This window comes from Crocodylus siamensis, chromosome 1, assembly GCF_052110815.1.
Source record: "Crocodylus siamensis isolate JL-2025a chromosome 1, ASM5211081v1, whole genome shotgun sequence".
Taxonomy (NCBI): domain Eukaryota; kingdom Metazoa; phylum Chordata; order Crocodylia; family Crocodylidae; genus Crocodylus; species Crocodylus siamensis.
The window spans coordinates 152261547-152283057 of record NC_143395.1 but is presented as its reverse complement, the minus strand read 5'-3'; the positions used below and the strand labels follow the sequence as shown (position 1 = coordinate 152283057).

The 21511-nt window shown below is 41.8% G+C and overlaps 1 long non-coding RNA gene across 1 annotated transcript; it reads right to left on the bottom strand.

Moving 5' to 3' along the window:
- Window positions 1-248: 248 nt before the first annotated feature.
- On the bottom strand, window positions 249-20672 carry LOC149873485 (uncharacterized). The gene is made up of 3 exons (XR_016439862.1): window positions 20164-20672; window positions 19486-19626; window positions 249-299 (listed from the first exon to the last, which is right to left on the bottom strand). It is a non-coding gene; the product is annotated as an uncharacterized LOC149873485 (long non-coding RNA).
- Between the last annotated feature and the right edge of the window lie 839 nt (window positions 20673-21511).

Here is a 21511-nt window from a genome sequence, read left to right as displayed (position 1 = left end):
TTCAGATTTACAGTGAGACTCCGGGGGATGCTAAGTATTTCCCATACCTCAGAAACCATCTCTCACAGAAGACTGACATTGATGAAGAAATCCAACATCACTTTAAATGTGCAAGCACAGCCTTCAGACACCTGAGGAAATGGGTGTTCAAAGATCACATCATCAGATTTGAAACCAAGCTCATGGTTTATCAAGCAGTTATGAACCGTACCTTACTGTATGGAGTTGCAACATGGACAGTGTACAGGAACCACCTCAAATCACTGGAGAAGTACCATCAGTGCTGCTTGTGGAAGACCCTTTGAATACAGTAGGTAGAGAGACACACTGTTAGCATCTTCTCACAAGCAAACACCATGAGCATAGAGGTGATGACCATCCAATATCAACTTTGCTGGGCCAGCCACATCACCTGGCTGTCTGACTTCAGATGAAGCAAGTTTTATTCTCTCAGCTCAGGCAAGGCCTATGCTCAAGAGGAGGTCAGAGAAAGCACTTCAAGGATGTACTTAAGGCCAGCTTGAAAAAATGTAACATCCGCCTCAACTCCTGGGAGACTATTGCCCAGGACCACCCCAAATGGAGGAAGGGTCTGCTGCAAGGATCTCAGGACATTGAAACCTCACAATGACAACAGGAGATGGAAATGTGAGAGTGGCAGAAACAGTGTGCCATGGACTGAACCAAGAATCCAGAGACACCCACCCCATATAGGAACATATGCCTAAATTACAACAGAACCTGTCAATCTAGGATTGGTCTTGTCAGCCATCTCTGGACCCACAGATAAGGCAATCATGGAAGACAATCATCCTCAAGTTCGAGTGATTACCAATGATGTTAAAATTCAACTTTTCTGTATTTAACATGGAACAGTCATAGGACAGAATGCAGAACTGTCCTCAGGAGGGACCGGAGCCCTGAACCCAGGACAGGCCATTTCCATATGAGTGCCTAATCATTAACATCACAGAGTCAGGCTCCCTCTTACACACACTCTCTCTGGTCTCAGGGCATTTCTCCTGCAGCATCACTTGTATCTGCATCCCCATACTGAAAAATGGCAGCCGGGGCACTTTAACTTTTTTTTTGACAAGCTTTAGTTAAAGCACCCCGCCACCATTTTTCAGCATGAGGATGCTGATACATGTGATGCCAGAGTCTGCTGAAGTGTTTAATTGAGTGGTTAATCAAGTCTGTTTCAATGTGCTGTAATGACAGAGAATTGAAGAAGCCTCTCTGCATGTGTATAGGTGCTCCATGGGACTCAGACTGAGACAGTTCTGGGTATGCACAGAAGCAGAATTCTAGACACCTGGGATATTTAAAATCAAACAATGAAGTGCTTCCTGAGTGTAGGTGCTTCCCATATTAGGTAGCAACTAAATAGGGGTTTTGATTGTCAATTTTAGACCACCTGCTTTAGGTGCCTAAGTCCTTTATTAGATCTCTCCCCAAGTTAAATTAGTTGTTAATCCCTGTATGTACTACCATATAATGCTTCTGCCTCCATCTCCACTATTCACCCCTGTTGTTATACATGTTCTTATCTACATTACGTGGTTTGCATATTTTCCTAAATTACTTTCATAAACTTTCTGACATACACATCCTGGTACAAACGTGAAGTGATACACAATTATATAAAAGGTCAAACAAGTATAATGGCTGCATTGTAAAGTCTATTTATTTTTATTACAATGCCTAGATTAAGGGCACAACAATATGTAGACTGCTTGGGAGGCTGATGGCAGGTTGAAACATATGATTATATGATGTGTACAGCAGAATTCAGATTTAATGTTTTGTCTTTGGAAAACATGTACTTATTCTCCCAGTACTCAGTATAATTTAGAGTTCATGATGTTAACTATACTATGGAAAACAAGAACCACTCAGATTTAGCAAACACAGCATTGATTAGTCAATATAAATGTTATGAGAGTTCACAACATTTTGCAGGTGTATAATGGCAATGATTGAGACTGCATCCCTGGAGGTCAGGCTCTGTTATATATTGGTCTGTAAGTAGCATGCATTTCTATAACACTGTATAAACAATCACAATGAAATGGTATAGGAAGAGACTGATTGCAAACTTTAAACAAAATCAGAGTCAGTTAATTAATTTTGTATGTGCCCAGCAACTTTAAATCTAGTAGTTGGTATCATACCTCCATAAAAGAAGATAAAAGTTTTCTCTGCCTCTTTCTAGATGGATAATCTCCATCAAAATAAATGGTATGCCTGAGTGCTCTTATCTCTGGCAACAGAGAACACTTGGATTCTGTACTCCAATACAGGAACAAAACAGATATTGAGCATGCTTTCAACATTTATTTCAAGATATTAAAAGGCCAGGTTCAAATTAGCTATCTTCAGGGGCCTCAACAGAAGAGGGGGCTTGCCCTTTTTGGGTGTCAGGCAATTTTCAGTTCATATATGTCAGACAATAAGCTTTTGATTCTAGTGGGACGGAGTGATAAACAATTGAACCAGTGTTTCATCTTCTTCAGATGTAGCTGTGCTGCCTTACATACCAATCCTGGCTATTCTTGTTATGTTAGATCACACCCTCTCACAGGATATTCCCATAAGGAGTGGCATAAGTCTCAAAGGAAACTAAGAATTTATACTAAAATTGTCTGACCTTTCACCCCCAATGCTTGAAACCCAGACTTTGCCTTTCAGTGATTCACAGAATAGTCTAAATTTGGGAAGGAAATACATTCACAAATTCTGATGCCATTAGTGCAGTTCAGTGGTATCTTGTTGTGAGTTGCATAAAAACCCCCAAAAAACATATAGATTGTGGAGCACCCACACCCAATTTGTACAGACATCATTGCATACATGTTTAAAAACAAAAGGGCTCTTTGATCTGTAGTGAGATAAATTCATACTGGAAGTACTGCAAATTTCTACAGAAAGGATAATTAAGCAGTAAAGCAGCTTACCAGGGAATTTGATAAGTTCTCCACAACTTGAGCTCTTTAATTTAACCCTGACATCGTTCTAACTAAAATTTATTGGTCTCAAAGCAGAAATTACTGGATTAAATTCTATGGCCTATGTCAAAGGAGACTATAATAATGCTCCCTTCTGACCTAAAAGTCTATGAATTCTCAGACTTCTCGCCTAACAGGGACATTCTTGAGAAGCCATACCCCAAACAACACCCTTCTACTCACAGATTTTTTTAGCTTGTGCTTTTATGAACTCATTCCAACCTCTAACTTCCATCCTATTTTTAATTTTTCTCAATTTCTTCCCTTTCTTTAAAATGGGAGGCTGTACTTAAATACCACGACCTGTTTCCAGTGCAAGTTTTGTTGCTATTTTCTTCATCCTTTATTTGGGAGTACTGAGGAAAGTCATTTGCAAAAAAGTTCAGACTTTGCAAAAATGAGCATGGCTAAGTACAGACAGTCACAAAGCCTGAAGTTTAATCAGTTCAGTCATCACAGGTTAGTCTAAGCTGTATAGATTGAACCAATAAGCAAGTGAACAGACATTCACTTTTGATTCTGAAAATGCAGCCACATGCCTGCAGTGGCTCAGGTCAGAAACTGGAGGGTGCTAGAGCATGCCTCCTTACTCAGCTGGAGCAGACAACTTGGGCCAAGGCTAGCCTGCCCAGCCTGTGACAGAGGGGTTTGTGAGGGATGTGCAAAGTATCCTGGGATGCTGGGGAACTGTGATTTAACTTGAATCTGAAGGCGATATGGGACAAAAGTTCAATACACTGATTTAACCTAAATCAATTAAGTCTGACACTACATCCATCCAGGTTTATCTTAAACTGGTTTCAGCCATTTTGAAAGTGGTTTATGTGCATTGAACGTCTGTTGTGTTACAGATTTGAACCAGTTTCTTTTCACTTATACTGGTTTATGTGTAATTTTTGTCCCGAAATCATGAGCCCCATACCTGTTATTACACAGTACCTCCAACCGTGTACGAACAGAATATTTCTGCAGTTACAGCTTGTTTTTATTCAGGATTTCGGTCAACCTTTATGCAGCAGAAGCCTAACATGAAATCGCTGAACTCTGTTTTTGGGCATCTGACTTAATTTCATTACTGCTGAATACAAAACGTCCCCCATTGACCTCAGTGTTCTCAGAAATTAACACTAAATCACTGCAGCATGTAAATGCTGAGGCTGTAAACATTTATTTCCCTTATTTTTTCTTACAATCTGATAGACTGAGTTAATGCAATACCTGTTTCCTTAGCTTATATTTTTTTGGATTTATTCCACTAAGGAACTGATGTATTTGGAGACTCTCCAAATACAGTTGTCCTTTCATCAATGCATTCCAACATTAAAGAACAAACAACCTTAAGGAGCATGGGGCAAGGCGGTTTAGCAATGTATAGGGCGCATCTACACGTGTTGCTATGGCAACATTGTTGCTGTGCCGTGATTTAGTACTTACAAAAGGAAGTACTACATCCCAGTTCAGTAACAGCCTGTACACACTGTATGTGCGGCACACGGTTATTTTTAGCCACTACTTTGCCGTAGCATCGTGCTATAGTAGGGGAGTGCATCACTACAGCGACATAGCTGCTGGTCATGTGTAGATGCCCATGGACACTATGTCATGTGTAGACACGCCCAAGCCGAGCATTTGAAATAGCCTAGCAATTGAATTAATTGCTTAGTAAACAACACTCCCATCCTATCCTTCTTGAGTTGATGTTACATGCACAGTGAATATTATCCATAGTCTCCTTTTCTTGAAAAGGCAAAAAATACCTTCTGACCAACAACCGCTTACACCCATAATTTCCCTCTCCTTCAAAGTGGATTTCTAGTGGCAACCCAAAATCTGAGAGTAGCTTTTCAAAATCTGCTGGAACTTTTTATATTTCAGTGACAGCTCTGCATTCAAAAGATGTTACCTTTGAAAGGAGTCAGCCACTGCTGCCTAGAGGCTCATAGAATAATCTTTTCCTAATTCCCGCTGTTAAAAGTTAGCTAATGCTCTGAAGTAGAAGGGGTGAATATCCTTTACAAATTGTTGTTGTTACTATGCTAAATCTTCACTAATGTAACTATGAACATTCCTCCTTCTTTTTTTAATCTTAATAAGAGTGTGACCTCAGTGATCTCTCATGGCAATACATTTCGCAGCTTAATTGTGCCTATTATTATTATGACAATAATCTTGTATCAGTTGGAAATATGCTGCTTTTTAAGATAACTGAGAGCTCCAATACTCTTGCATTGTGAAAATGAAAACATGGAAGAATCGCTGAAAGAAGGGATAGATATGCTGTGTTCAGCTTTTAAGAACTTGTGTCATTCTCCTGTTCCTCTTTCAGTCCCAAAAACTGAGCCTCCTGATGTGCCACATGTGCATGGCGGGAGGTGTGATTGTGGGATCACAGGTCAGATTACAACTGTGCCAGATTGCTGGTGCACAGGGACCCTGAAATTATAATCCTAGGCTCCCCTACACTGACAAGTGGTGCTCCCTATGCCTGAAAGTACCCATCAGTTGATCAGGGCTCCCAGCTGCAGGACTGCATAGGGCGCTTGGCTGTGCCTGTACCACTCAGCACACCAGTATAATTTTACTTTGGAGTAAAATTGTTCCAAAATAAACATGCCATATGTCTACATCCTTAGAGTGGGAGATAATGCAGGGCACTTAGGGTGCATCTACACATCACCCTGTATCACCGTACCAATGCGCTATGTTGCCATATGATGCACTATGGTGACATAGTGATCATGTAAGTCTACACATGACTGGCAACTACTTCGCCATAGCAGTGCACTCCTCTGTTTTTGTGTGCTGCTACAGTGAAATAGCAGCTAAAACCAACTGTGCGCATGGCGCCCTTAAAGAATGAAAAACAAAGACAGGTATTAGGCACAAGAGCTGCATACTAAGGGGACCAAGCTACTGGTGTCTTGAATTTGGAAGACCAAAAAGCTTAGAATAAAGACCATCCAGCCATTAAACATCATTTAATGCTAAGAAATTAAACTTGGTGAAATGGGTTTTTAATGGGCAGTACCCTAATCATGAGAATAACACATATATACAAACTATCCATCAATATGTTATCAGAGTGTACTTCATATGCCAAAGAATAGGATAGTTAACATTCCAAATTAGAGATGAAAATAAATCCTCCAGATACTTCAGGAACTCGTATTTCCAGGAGCATCCTGCATCCTGAATGTCAGTTTGTTTGATCAAATAATTCTTTACTTTGTTTCAATTATTCATAAATTAAGGCCAAAAGAGCCATTATAATCACCTAACTACATACATAACCAGCTATAGTTTCACCTTATAACTTCTTGCCAAAGATATTTTAATCTGTTTTATTTCATTTGGTTGCTGTGGTTCTGGCATTTATTTGTTGGGATGATTTGTTCTATACTTTATAATGCTAAGTTTGCATCTGTAGACTAAACAATACAGAAAGTTAACTATGCAGTAGCTGAAATGGGAAAAGCTTAAAATAAAAATATCAAATTGAAAAGAAAGTTACTCAGCTATAAGTCAAGATTTTTCCTGGAGCTGATAAAAACTAGATAGACTACAATAGACATTGAAAATATGGCTGTGCTGCTAACCAATTTGGACAGTCCTATGGAAACTTAGAAAATCAAGTTCAAGCCACAGAGATTTAAAATGCAAGAGCAGGAAGATCAGATTCTCAAACTCACTAAAAATGTAGGACAAAATATTTGTTTTGACTGAAATGCTTCCCTATATTTTTTTCAAGCTCTACTTATATAACACTAAATTTGAATGTATAAACTAATATAAGCATTGTACCAAGTGAACTGTATGCCTTTAATATTCGTCACTGGAAGTTCAGCTAGAAGAACAAACTCCTTATATTTTTATTGTTCCATTCCTGAAAGAATTCTGGTTTTCATTAAAACCAAGAGTAGTTACAAAGGTTGTTTTTCAAGGACTCTTAGTATATAGTACCATATAACATAGCTAAATGAGGCACCTATGGGTGAATTATGGTACTTGTCCATTATCAGTCACTAGCTACTTGCAACCAATAACTATGGGATTAAAATCTGTGAGGTCCTCTGCAGTAGAACTAATCAGCAGCACTGTAAATCTTCCAGTTTAATTAGTTTCCCTATATTTTTAATTAACTAAGAGGACATAGGTGTGGCTATGACTGGCAACATTCAACAGAAGGTAAAGCCAAGCTGCAGCTTCTGTAGTTCTGTGTGAGTAGAACTGTGGCTTTTTGCTGACTGACTTAAAAAACGGCTTTTTTTAGTCAATAAATGTGCAATAAGGGGAGCTGTAAGCACACCAAGGGCTTCACTAAAGTCAATTGGTTATTTCTGAAATTTTGCAATTGACTTCTTTGGCTACAGAATTGGGTCCTAATGAGTTAAATGCATATTCTTATTGTTTCCCTTGTACTCCTTACCCTTATACTTTCTGTTGTTATAGTCAGTTGTTGTGTGTTGGGTTAGGGTATGGACACACACATTTAAAACTGTTTCAAAAGGGGAATGTTTTAGAAGAGCAGCAGCTATGTTCTAATTGTTATGTGTGAACAAGGGGAGAATGATACTATGTAGTAGGGGGTGTGTGAAATGGGCTGTATTTGATTTAGGTTCGGATTCAGCCTGAATCGGGGACAGTGATTCACTTTGTTGATTCGGATCACAGCCCCAGTTGGATTTGGCTGAATCTGAATCTGCTGCAGAGCGTGGAGGGGACATCCCCCCCTCCCCATGGGATGCTCCATGCACCACAGCATTGCAGCATTCACAAGCCACCTGGTACCTTGAGGTATGTAGAAAAAACATTAAAGCTGTGTCTATGTCTGAATTAAAGGGTCTCCTGATTCGATTCGGAATCAGAGACTTGGCCACCAAATTGGGCCAAATCTCCACAGAATTAAATCAGCAACTGAAGCTTTCACAACCCTACTATATAACAAACTTCTCTAACTTGAACATGGTTTTATGCAAACACACACGTGGTCACACCTGAGGCATTAGGCAGAAAATAAATACCATATTTTCTAACATAAAACATGCACCTTTCTCTCCCAAAATCAGCCTTCCAAAATTGGACTGCATGTTTTAAGCATGAAAGAAGTTTTCTTTACCAGGGAAGAAGCACTCTTGGAGACACCGTGCATGCCATGCAGGTGTCAAAATATCTGCTCAGCAAATAGAAGGGGCAGAGTCTTGTGTTAACCCTCTCACAGTGTAGCTATTGGCTGACCACAGTAGCTTACACCCAAAGTAACCAGTGAGTAAGTGTTGGTAATATTTTGATGAAGCTCATGTGGAAACAGGGGTGGATCTGGGGAAGGGTACAATGGTGTGCTTCCCCCCACCCACTGCCTCTTTGATTCCTGTTCCACCCAATGTTTAAAACCAACTGCCTGGCACTGGCAGCAGCACTGCTAGTTAGGCAGTGCTGAAGGGAATCAATTGACTTAATGGTTCATTTTAATCTACCTGATCTCTTCTAAACTCTTCATTCCACAAGTGTTAACGACTCTCTCTTCTTCTGAATTGTCTTGCTGTTCCACCAGTCAAGCTAAGCTTTGCTTTCAATTCTGCTCTCTGACAGTGAAGCTCTTTTTTCACAGCACTGCAAATTTTTAAATTTATTCCAATGAAGTTATATTTGGTTTTGCTTCAATCTTAAACTGAATAATACAGCCCTAGGCCCCTAGCATATTGGTAAAGGTTCTAGTTTATTTCTAATTGGAGAAAAATGTGCGTTGCTTTATGTGTGATAATGCACCTCACCATCTGCACCCTCACCCTTTACAGAATCCTAGATCCATCCATGTATGGAAATAAGACTTATTTACAGGAACTTATAAAAAAACTACTTAAGGTACAGAACTAACAGTCTTGCTACTGCTCTTGCAAGGGTCTGATCCATAATCTTGTGTGACACAGAGTATGTACTCTTGGGAACACAGGGGGGCATTGCAGGATGCAGTCTGCCACACCAGGAAGTTCCCAATGCCACATTTCCAGCATACTCTGTGGGCATTTATACACATACCTTTTCATCCTGTAACATGCCGGAGATCCATTGCTTCGGAGCAGACTCGATTAACTGAGTCTGTTCTGCACGTGAGCTGATGTGCACCATGCTGTGCCGTGTGCATTTGTTTAAGTGAGGAAATGCGTGTCAGAGCGCAGAAAATGGTGGTGGTGCACTTTTGAACTAAAGCATCTCTAAGACACTTGCATATGTAAAAATGCCCTGTGTGCCCAGGAGGATTCACTTTGTCATAGCAATGAGCCTGGAAAAATCTTTTTTTTCTATATTCTGCCTACTAAAAACAAGGCATGTTTTATTTGGGCTTGTGTTTTATATTGTCATTATGATAACCATTTTTCTCCAAGTATTCCATTCAGCCTGCGGCCCTTGCATGTTGTGAATGCTATTAATTAGGGTGGTAACTTCCTTTTTTGCCCCTGCCCTCAGCTGCCTGAAAACTGTCTTCTTTAGAGTGGAAATTTTTCATGCTTGTTCGCATTTGAAAAGTAAATTTTTCTGAGAAGTTTGAGTAAAATATATCCAGCTGTTTCCTGAGTTATGTGAGGCTGGAAAAAATATACTTTTCCTCCTATTAAAAAAAAAAGTCTTCTTCCTCTCGCAACTGAAAAATGTCTCAGCTTTTAAACCTGGCATGTAAATTATGCTCATTCTGCAGAATGTACTTGACCAATTCAAAAAAAATTGGTTGCATGGGTAAAGAAAAAAAAAAAGGTAACACAAAAAACCCCCTTCCAGTTAAGTTCAGTAGTTTCTTTCCCCAGAGAATATTGAAACTCCACCTTTTTTCAGACTAATTGTTACAGAGTTGCATTCTTTTTCTTCCCTGTATTAGCTTTATGCAACAGTTTTCAATACAAGCAGTCAAATTAGTCATTTTTTATGACTTTCAGTTGGACCTTATTCTATAAGGACCTAAGAGCTTCCTAGGAATACCTTTAACTTCTGTTGACTCCAGTGGCAATCGAGTGCACTAAGTACCTTGCACAAATGCTGGGATGCTATAGTTGGGTTGGAATGATATAGCTGGGGATGGTCCTGCTTTGAGCAATGGGTTGGACTAGATGACCTGAGGTCCCTTCCAGCCCCCATTTTCTATGACTCTGATTCTAAATGAGCCCTATACTGGTAGCTTTAGACTGTGGTCTCAGTATAACTATGAGGTGTTTTTTAAAGCAGTTTCTAGAACTGTCTGTTCCCTTCTTCTGCCAGGAATATCAGTAAAATAAATGATAGATTTTCTGTTCAAAAGAAAAAAATGCAGGGCTTAAGCTTTAGTTCAGGATAACAGCATGCCATACAGACTGTTCATGGATGTTTAGGCACCTTTGCTGTTATCTCTGAATGAAATAAAAGCTGCCAACAATGTGTAGATTTTCTTCCTGCAAAAAAAATAATAGTGATACGTCTGATATGTAAAAAGAGCGGTTTTGTCGGGCAGAGTGAAAGACAATGGAACTCATTCCTTATCCTACATAATTTTACTTTGGCCCAAATAATTGGTGGAGGGGAGGAAGCAGTGAGAAAGACAAAGGAATTTTGGTCTAATTCTGTACACATGTGGAGGGCAGGGCAGGACATTTTGCCTAGAAGGCCCTCGACCCAGTGTGGCAGTAACCAGACATGCTCAGTAATTATTTTAGCAGCTATAAAATAAGGATTTTAAATAAAAGATATACATAGTATTCCAAATTGTCCATGTCTATCAACTCTGAATGGATAGCACCTCTCAGAACAGAAGTTCAAGACTTGATCTTTCCCACCTAGATTCAGACTACGGGAGAAAATATGTTTGGTTGTTTTCAATTTTGCATTAATAGTCTCATCTACACTTAACAGGGAAGGAAACAGATGCTCATTAAACCTACGCCTCAAGTCCTATACCCCTCCCAGGCAGGTGCCTAGGAAAAGAGACTTTTCTTGTGCTGTGTCCCTGAAAACTGGTATTCCATTAGGTCAGAGAGGGAATCATGTACAGACTGACTGGATCACTGGGGATATGTGCTAGTCCATGCAGGTATCCAAACTTCTACTCTCTAACTCAACCTGTAGGTTTGTTCTCTCATTACAGGCTAGTATTGGGGGTAGGTGGTGCTGGGTCCAGCTGGGGTTTGCAAGTGTAGGATGAAAGGTATTGTATGGTGTTACTGCATAGCATTCCTAATTCTTAATTCAAGGCAATCACTTAGAAAAGTGTTTGCCAAAGCATTCCTCAAGGCAGAAAACATTTAATTTTAAAGTACAGCATGTATTTAGCTGTTAATAATGAAATGCACAGAAAGAAACAGAGGTAAAACGAGAATTAGAGGGCACAGGCAGAAGTGACAAATTTCACCTGATCTGACCACAGAAAGCAGTTTATAGTCATGACCAGACAGGTGCACAGCTGCAGACAGCTTAAAAAATGGCCAATCAGTTGAAAATCTGACCCCCTCATTGCATGAGGGGTAAGATGAAGACATTTCAAACTAGTGTCTTCTGTAACTTCTGTCTGTGCTGCCTTCCAGCCTCGAGCTATTTCCGGTATGGAAGCAGGGAAAAGGAGTTTGATTTAATAGATTTCATAGACATTAGGTCTTTAAGCCTCTGTGCCTAATATTCTCTCTTTTGTAAAGCACTTTGAAATCTACCATAAAAATGCAAGGTATGGCTGTTATTAGTTGACATCCTTGGCAGTTTTTTAAATTGCCACAGTTCATCCTGGCTAGGCAAAAATGCAGGCTCATCTTGGACACAAATCAGGATATTCTCAGCATGTTTAACATGCGGGGTCAGTTCTCCTGCAAGGGAAGGAAGTTTGTTCCAATACTCAGGGTCTTCCATGGAAAAGCTTCAGTCTTCCAGGTAGTTAAAAGTAAGACCAGCTAATGCAAGTGCTACAGGTTACCTCTATTATGGTGACGAATTTATAGGAAAAGGAGTCCTTAGCCACCCATCAAATGATTCAGGTCTTCTGAGTTATTCACTATCAGTGAGCAGGCAAAAGAAAACTGGAGATCCCTCTGTGGGGCTTGATATGAAAAATGCAGATCTCATGTATTCAACACATGTCCTAAAACCACTACAGATAAAAAGATGAAAAACTGCATGTCTGTATGTCCAAGAGTACAAGTACCATAAAAGCTCCATTAAAAATGTACATTTCCTCTTGTTGCTCAGGGAGGCAAAACATCAAAGGATACACAGCAGAGTTTTTATTTTATTGACTTTATTATAGATATGACTATATCCCTGGCCGTGTTGTGAGTATGTCCCTTGCTGATTCTACTTTTACTGTCCACACAGTAATACCAAGTATCAAATTGTTTCATTAAATCCCCTGCCAGTATATTTGCTGATAACTGTGGTAGTGATGAAGGCCTTTGTGAAAATTTAAGTTTTTAAAAATATTTATTTAACTCCTTTCACTTTACTCCTTTACCTTGTCCTGTCTTCCACATTACTCAAACTGTTGTTCTTTTGCCTTTTCTTATGTTTTCTTCTCTTTCTTCCCTATCCTATACTTTCCCCTCTTTGCCCAGGTGAGCATGGAAGCGTGGCATGTGGCACCACAGACCCATCTGCAGCACCACACACCACATGCAGTTCCCTGTACTGCTACCTTGCATCACAGGGTTGGGAGGGGTGACTGACCCTGGGAAATCCTGGTGTCAAAAAAAACCATGCCAAAAAAAGCGGGGTTGCGTATGTGGCGGCAGCTTGCATCGCCCAAAACTGGAGCCTGGCTGGCTGGAGCCATACTCCGGCTTCCAGCCAGGCTCCCAACTGCGTGAGCCCCACGGCTGTAACTCCCCGAGGCCCCCAGGACCCCAGGTAAGGCTGCTGGGGCCCACACAGTTGCTGGCCACAGCCTCCCCTACCCCACCCAGGGTACTGCTGTCTGCAAGAGGGTGCGTGGCATGCATGTTTCCGGGGGGCAAGTAGCAGTGGCATAAGGTATCACTACTACTTGTCCCCAGGGAAACAAACATTTGCGCTCATGTGGATGCAGCCTTTCTGATTATTTCTTCACATTAAGTATATGAAGTCATTTTACTGGATCATACCAAAAGGGCGATATTATCTGATAAACTGAGAGTATATTTGTGTTTAATTAGACATTTGTGTACATAATTTTGAATGTATGTGAAAGTGGAAATAGTATATATAAGTTATGCTCATTTAACAATTTCCAGTAGACACTTTTATAGCAGGGCTGGACTGGGATCTTCTGAACCAATGTATACTCTTTCCTACTTGAGGTAAGTAGAGTAAGTCTGCTAGTTGGTTGCAATGGCAGACTATCATCTTGTGTGGACAACTGGTGGACACAAGACCCATTTTACAAGCATATTACACATATGCACATAAGTTGAAAAATCAAGGAATAGAAAAATCTCACAGTTGTCCATCTCAGAACTGCTAATTAATTGTTAAAATGTTGGTTGCATATAATATATTATTTTGCGTACCTCAACTGTATCTATTCCATTTTGGGGCAGGAGTGGGGGTCAAGAATTTGTATACAACAAGCATAGCATCTTGATTCTAGCTATTTTTAAAGACTAATTTCAAACACAAAACTGAGAGACTTTGGTTATTAAGTTCTGAGAATTTAAGGGAAGATTTACAAGATTTTTTTTTGCTTCGTTGCAACCCACACCCATGTTAGAAATCCTTTGTTGCCATAATCACACCAAGATTACCCCAAGCATTTGGGGGGAAAGAGCCATGGGATGATTATTTTGGGGTGGAGACTATACCCGAAACTTAAGCATTCAGTTTACCCTTGATGTGGTAGAGAGTGGAGACATCCCCCTTTATTATTATGCTGCACAAATGGAGCCTGAGGCTTTATCCTGTCCTCCCTGGTGATGTGTAAATGTGGGTTTATTTTAATTTATTATTATCTCAGGGCTAGATTTGTAAGGAAAGGACTTAAGATTTTTAAAACCCCAACATTCACTTTTAAATTTCTCATTCCCTTACGTTAGAATCTTAACAGCCACCAGCTTCACAGGGCTTTGGTTAAGAGCCTCAAAACTCACAAGCAGGGAGGATGAGGATATATTTTTTGACAGGAAAAATATGAGTACTAATATAACACTCATCCTCTAGCCAGATAAGTAGTTGATAAAAGGATTCTTTTACTCTCCCATACCTTCTGGGACTGTACTTACTCACTTCCCACCTTTTAATTTTCCCTCTTCTGTCAGAAAAAAACCCAAATTAATTGCAATAGCATAAATACCAAATTGTTTAATTTACCCTCTTGTCAATACGCTTGCTGATAACTGGGGTAGTGATGAGAGCCTCTCTATACAATTGAAAGGTTTAAATATTTAACTTCTTTAATTTGACCCCTTTACTTCCTCCTCTCTTCCATATTAATCAAACTGCTTTCTTTCCCCTTTTCTTACGTTTTCTTCTGTTTCCTCACTTTCCTCCCCCATGCTTTCTCCTCTTTCTGATCCTTATCTCTTTTCTTGACATTAAAACCATTGCAAACCTTTCTTCTGTGTCATTACTCCACACAGGTGATGGCACGTAGAAAACACATAATACTGCTCAGGGGATAATGTGATATTAGGTTGCGGGCAGCCAGGTCAGGGTCTAGTCAGGGGTCAAGGTGCAAACTGTGGTTAGGAAATGCAGGCAGAAGCCTGATCAGGAAGCCAGGAGGTCAGTCCAGGACCAGGGTCCAGGAACAAGCTGAGTGAGAAAGCTAGGACATCAGGCAGACGGCGAAGTCAGAGAGCAAGCTAGGTTGAGAAGCCAGGAGATCAAGCAGGAGCAGAGCTGGAGCACAAACTGGAGGGAACAGCAAGCAGTGTAGGTGTTGAGCCCTATCGCCTGGACACTTTCTGTTTGGGTCAGGGCTTTATATGGGGGCAAGTGGGAGGTCAGCTGAGCCTAGCCGGCACTCCAGAGACAGGGAATGGGCAGAAGGTTAAGTCCTGCTGGAAGCTTCACACTAGTTTGACCGGCCTGGGTGGCTAGCCATAGGGTAGCAGGTGGAGATAAGCAACCACACTGTCAGGCCAAGGCCCCAGATTTGAGGCTGTGGCCTGACATAATGGAAACATCCTTCTTATATGGAATAGAAAGGGGTGTGAACAGCTTTTGGTGAACAAAAAGACCTCTTCCTGTTAACCTTCACTTATCTCAGCTGTCCTTTCCCTAACCTACAGCTGCAGTCAGGCTTCCTCACTTCTGTATTGAGTACAGCTGGTCAAATCATTTCTAACTAACAGCCAAAGTATTTAAAGGAAATATTTAGAGCAGGGACTTGAACCTGGGTCTCCCATATCCCAGGTTAGTGCACACACATACCTGCCCTCAAACCCCTTTGTATTATATCTGAGTCCTTAATAAGGTCCTATTCTCTTAATTTAATTGACATTTTTATTTCACATGCTGTTTATTCAGTCTTGTAGATCATTGAGTATTAATTACCTTCAGACCCAGCACCATGCCTCTTTAGCACTCAGTTGGCCAGGGCTCCCTCAGTTAGAAAGCCACTCATTATTCCCTTTGGATGGATCCATCTTCCATCTAATAATTACACCAGATGATATTGCTTATATTTAAATAAGTGTTTCAAGAGAAGGTTTGTGAGCTACTGTCTCTAAAGCTTTACAGCAATCCAGATATTGCATCTACCAGGTTCCTTTCATCCACTGATTTCTCTTGCTCTGTAATATAAACTGATCAAGTTTAAGTAGCTCTATTAAAGTGTTAATGACATACATGGGGGCTACGCCTGGAATTTGAACACCCGTGCCTAGACATGAGTCCTTTGAAAATGGAAAAGCTCCTTTAAGAGTCAGGCATTCTGGGAAACATGAATCAAGACAGTAAAAGCAGATATTTGCTCCTGCACATTCTGCCTGATCTGAGGCCTTGATCTTATGGGTTTTTCCTTGTGTCCGTGTAAATAAAATGTCTTAATTTGTACATTCTGCATCTGGTATGGGCCTGTTTGTGCCAAGCTGACTCCACCCTTCCCACTGGGTATATATTATATAAGGTCATGATTCATGATAAACACAGCAGTATAGGAACTTAACACCATTAAATGGTTATCTTTAAATACACCATGTGACTCAGTACCGAGGAGCCCAAGAAACATTTCATGAAAGAAAAAGAATGTGTCACTTTCTTTACAGAGAGCATGTAGTTACAAAATATGCTGTAGTCAGAGCCTCCAAGGGATGTGCTCTCATTGTCCCTTGTCCTGTGGTCTGCTTTCACCACTCGTTTGCCATCTCTCTGAGATGGGGCTACCCCCCGCAATCCTATCTAAGAAAGACTACAGCCATCTCCCCCTCCCCCCACACTGCACCCCCTTGTTCATGGAGGAAGCAAATCGAGTGTCCCTTTTTGCTGGCCCAGCTGACAGCCCCCAACAGCCCAGCCCATGTACCAGCACATTGCAACCAAGGCTCTGTCTCCTCCTTCCCTTCCACTTGTGTGGTTGTTTTCACTTCTGTGCATGGATTGGCACTGAGTAGCTCCCACGCAGGAATAAAGGTGGGCCCAATAAACGCCATGATCCTCTTGCACAGGACCATTGTACAACTGATGACCATATCAGTAATTATGACTAATTTGTATGACTGTGTATCTGCCTTTGTTTGTGCATCTGGGCATGTACCTATATAATTTTCCCCCAAAAGAAAGAGTGGGCTTCAATGAGCCCTGAGATGACTCCCTCTCTTACTCAGTCTTTTGGCAACAGAGGCAACACATAGGCTCAGGCTTTCTACATTTAGAAAGCTCTCTTTAAAACTGAAAATGACACTTGGGGACTTTCCCAGAATCCTCAACTGGTAGCAAGCAGTCTCAAGTGTTTCTTCCAGTCATAAGAGTGAAATATTTAGGAGTTCCCATGGACTCATCTTAAAAATACCCTGTGCACAAAAATAAGTTGTGCATGAAGGTCAGTTAAACTGAAAACATGCAAATGCTGTTGAGAGTGCTTAGCTCGCAAGGCAGCTGAAGGGAGGGTTGGTGCTTATTGCACAACACCTTTCAAATGGCTTGATCAGTATTTATGCCAGATGTCAACCAGAACCCAAGAAAGCATCTGCTGCTTAACTTAATGGTTCAACATTACAACTACCTTCCAAGGAGGTAGGGTGACCATTGGTCTTGTTTTGTACCAGACCATCTTGTTTTTAAACCCTTTGTCCTCGATCTGTTTCTGAATGAGGAACAGATTGCAAAAAGTCCTGTTTTTCAGTTTGTTGGTGGAAATACATGTCAACCATTTGTCTTTGTGATTCTATTGGCTGTATGTAGAGGTAGGGCAACATACAGACAGGAGGAGCAGGGGTCCAACCAGTCAGCCAGGAGAGGTGGCTTTTTTGTGGTAGCCCCACCCCTTGCCGCTGATTGACCCTAGCCCTCACTGCTGATCGGCTCAGGAGGCAGTGGTGGCCCCGCCCCGCACTTCTGATTGGCCAAGGGGGCTGGTGGTCCTGCCCCTCACCAAGGGGATGTCCTGTATTTGGGGGATGTATCAGTGACCACCCTAATAGTAGGTCCCGAACTACAAGAGGGCTCCAGAGCATCATAACAACACAAACAGCAGCAGCTTCATTTGCCATTCAGGCATAAAGAGAGCCTGGCAGTTGTTAAATTCCTGGTGATAAATCCCTTGGACAGAAGACTCCTGCAATACTAAGGCCCTACTGGAGTTGGAGTATGTTGGGCCAAATTGAGCTTACTAAGCGCTTTATGGGCAGAGTCTAACTGACATGGGGTCACGAGCCTAACTGACATGGGGTCACGGACAGACTGAACAACAGAGGCCCCAAAGAACTCCACACGTGCAGTTATAACAGGATGTCAAAAACAGGAATATTCAAAGTGACAGTTATTCACATCCTGTACAACTACAACAGACTTACATTGTCTCATATCCAACGCCTGCTGTACACAAAATGTTACAGCACAGCACAAAAAACACAACTATACATAGGTAACTTTTAAGATAATTATACAGACAAAAAAAATTCAAATGCTTGTTCTGAGGGAGCCTTTAGTGACTGCTGCTTTGGCAGCCAATTTGATTTTATGGTTCTCTGGTCCTCACACCCTTCCTGTTCCTCCCCGCCCGCTGTCTGGGTTTAGACTGAAAGTATCTTCAAGGCTCTGTGCAACGTTGACCCTGTCTAATTACTGCTGTGGTGTCAAGCTTCAACCTGACTGTAGGTCAGCCACTGCTACTGTTTGTCAGCCTCCCACATAGACACCTGGGTCCTGTTTCATTTGTCTCCCTAGGTAGGTAACACCCACCCTGAGCTCACTTGCTCACTCACAGTTAAGTAGCTCTTAATTTAGGTCTGCTGCACCCACTTGCAGTGAATCAAGTGAGCTGGTATATACATCATTGTTATTCCACATTGAAATTCCTGCTCCTCTCTTTGTCTCTGTCTTGTTGACTATCCTTGGATATGGTTTTCTTGAACCAGAAGCTCTCCTCAAGTGTGTGGAAAGTGCTCAGGATGTAGCAGGCATTACTGTAAATATGTCTCTGAGGCAGGGTCTATTTTATGATGTCTGTGTACATGGCCTAGTGGAATGGGACCTTGATATTGGTCTGGGGCCTCTAGTTGCTTCCCTTATCCACTTAAATAAAAACATAGCAATGTTACATTCCAGCATAGCTTTGGCAAGATCAAATAGGTAAGGCCAAATGTATCCCATCTGCAGGACATGGGACTCAGTCATCTGACTAATATTAGTAGCATGAAGCTCTTCCCATCCTCTTTCATTTATGGAATGGGAAAGGAAAGGATCAGATGTCTTGGCAAAGCCATCTCCCTTCCTTGGCCTGTGACTTTCTGAAACACCTTGCAGGGTTGAGGGTCAAATGACAGGGAGAGGAACTAGGCCAGAGCCAGAAGGGAAGATCATCATTTCCCCTCTCTCTCTCATGCCACCCTCCCTGGTGGAAAAGACAGTGTTTATGCTGCCTTCTCTTCTGCACCTACTCTGTGCTGGGCTAGCTTTCCTTAAAGGAGAGGTGGGAGAGGAGGGGAGTGGGGGCTGGGAGTAGTCCTAGGAGCATGCTTCCACTGCAACTGTGCTGGAGGAGTCTGCAGTACTTTAACAAGCAATCTAGGAGCAAGGTGGCAGAAGGTGAGATATAAGGGGTAAGTTATTGTAATGGCATCAGTTAAGGGAGACAAAGGAGTAGCAAGACTAATGGAAAGACCTGTCTGCTATCAGGACCAGAAATCATCCCCCTCCCTCCCTCCTTCCCCCCCAGTATGGAAGCAAGAGAAACAGGGTATCAGGGTATCATCACTTTTTATACTCCTAGGTTAAGAAGCCATAGCAAAAAGGCACTGACTTCTCATCAGGAAGAGGCACACACCCTCCCGGAGGCCTGGGGAGGACAGGAACTGGTGGAAGCACCTGTGGTTATCTTCTGGCACAAGGCAGCACTTACCTATAGCTGCTGGTCTGTCCCTGCATGCATAAGGGCCAGCAAGCCACGTAGGACAGATGCATGGGAAGGCCTTCAGCTGTCCGTTGCATGCCCCATGACATCATCTCTTGAGAGGATGACCTCAACATAAGGAGATATGACCTGCAATGGAAAAAATAAAAGTCTGAAAATGCTAATTGGATTTTTAATGCAAGGAAAGTTGGGGGGAGTAATGCAGTGACAGGAAAGCATTTCAAACCCACTTTAACTAGCATTTTGAATCTGAGAATACCTGACAAGAGCCTATAGACACAGAGGTGGTGACAAAACATGCACAGACAGTTCTTTTAAAAAAGCTACTCATCCTCTGGCAGAAATATATCAAACAGGTCAATATTTAGGAGAGATTTATGCAAAGGTGATATTTATGCCCTGGTACTTGCTCTGCTGCAGTTAAGCACTGTTCCCAGTGCTGTGCTGAGATCACTGATAGGACTAAGCACAAACAAAGCAGTAAATTAAAAAGTCACATTCTCAGTCCCCTCACACACACACTGTTTTGCAAAGTGGAAAAAGGGAAAAATGGGGGAGACAGCAGACGTGTTCAAAATTCTAATCAAACCGTGCGTGCACATGCACGTTTGTGTGCATATATAATTGTCCTACAAAAAACTAGAACTCTTGCTTCCAAAATGATACCTTTTATTAGACCAACTGGAAAATCGCAAGAAAATTGTCCTTTTCTGAAAGCTTTTGGGATGAAAGTCCCTTCATCAGGCTCTGGGAGAAGTATAGATGATACAAGATGGTAAAAAGTCCCCATAGGTAGGAAACACACTTCATTTTTGCACAGATGGAGCTGAAGATGGAAAGCTGATCAAGTAAAATTCCTTCCCTGGAGGTGTCAGATGGCAGGCAGGGAGGTAAAAAAAAACCTTCCTTGTTGTTCTGCAATGAAGTTTAAAGTCCAAAATTGGCTAAAATTCAGCATCTTCCATGTTTGAAGGATGTACTTGGTAGCCGTGTTGGTCTGAGACAAAAAGACTATATATTAGTCCTACTTTTAAAGTTATTTAAAGTCAGACTTTTGGCTGAATGGATCTTTAAAGATTTGATATTATTCCAGAAAAACTAGTCTGACACATTCACAAAGAACAGACATGTCTAAAGTCATAAAGCATATTTATGGTCTGCCAGGCTATATTCAAAAGTAGACACTCTCCTGATTCTGTTAAGACTCTTCCCAGTGCCCATTCTGACAAGTTGATATGCACAGAAGTAACTTCCCTCAGGCAAGCAGAAGCTATGAAAGCCAGTAACATTACTCATGTAAGTGAAAACTTGTGGAGTGGGTGCTAGAAGATGCTTTCCTGCTCAGCTGGAGCAGACAGCTTGGCCCAAGGCTAGCCAGCCCAACCTGCAAAGGGGGGAGGTGCAAAGCATCCTGGGATGCTGGGGGACTAAGTCAACTTGAATCATTCTGGAGGGAATCTGGAATGGAAGTTGAAAAAAACAGATTTAGCTTAAATCAGTGAAGTCTGATACTATATCCGTCCAGGTTTATTTTAAGACAGTTTGAGCCATTCTGAAAGTGGTTTATGCGTGGTGAACTTCTGGGGCATGTCCACACATGCAGGTATGCGTACTTGCTCAGATAGGAGTGGCACAAATATGAGCCAGAGATTTTGCCTCAGCACAAGTGCCTGGATATACATTTGGCGTGGGGCAAATTGTGCCACTTGGGGCAAAATAACCCTGCCCAGTGCCTCCCAGATCTGGCCCCAGCAGTATAAAACCCTGTCCTGGCAAGTAGCTCAGGGCTACTTGCTCTCAGGAGCTTCTGGGGAGCCCTGGTCAAGTGGGCCCTGTACATAACCAGGAAAGAGGCTCTGGCTGGGAAGGGGCCCGGGGACTTTGGAGCCTCATTTCTGTCACTTGTCCATGCAAGTTTCTGGGCAGAGCACCAGTGGGTGGTGTCCACCGATTCTTTGGATGCCTTTGAGGACTGGTGGTTACGGCCAGGGGGCCTCTGCTCGGTGTCCCCCTC